Source organism: Electrophorus electricus, chromosome 8 (genome assembly GCF_041902795.1).
Source record: "Electrophorus electricus isolate QZ-2024a chromosome 8, ASM4190279v1, whole genome shotgun sequence".
Lineage (NCBI taxonomy): Eukaryota > Metazoa > Chordata > Actinopteri > Gymnotiformes > Gymnotidae > Electrophorus > Electrophorus electricus.
The window spans coordinates 6,437,163-6,437,769 of NC_137504.1; positions in this window are offsets into that span (position 1 = coordinate 6,437,163).

Here is a 607-nt window from a genome sequence, read left to right on the forward strand (position 1 = left end):
TTTTTAACAGCCTTTTTCAGCCTGGTCCCCAGGGACCCCATGTGGTCCACATTTTTGCTCTATTACAGCTCCGAGCCCAATTGCACAAGGATTCAGTGATTTTGATCGCTGGTTCAGGAATGTTGGGACAGGGGATATAGGATAAATGTGGATAATGTAGGCGTCCCCATGGACCAGGGTGGAAAACACTACTTTATAAGGAGAAAATTTACTACAGCACCTCTTTGAAAACCCCAGTTCTAAGGGAACTGTTAATAATGGTTCACATCAGCTTAAATTTTAGAAGGAATACGAACCAGAGAAGATAAGAGCAAAACAAATGGGTCCTGTCTCTTAGAGTAGCCCACATTTTTGTTTGCCCTGGCAGATTGCACTTTGAGCCTTCACAACAAGAATAAAAGACTTTGGTGGTGGATAAGGTACAAGGGACTAATCTAACAAATAATGTGTGGTGCAGAAAAATGCACAAAACCCTACTAATAGGCTTACTACACATTTAAAAAATACACACGGATTTTTTTTCTTTGAAGAGAAAACAATTTTTCCCTCTGGGACGAAAACTGCATTAAAAGGAAAACAGATTTATGCATGTCGCATTAAACATGCC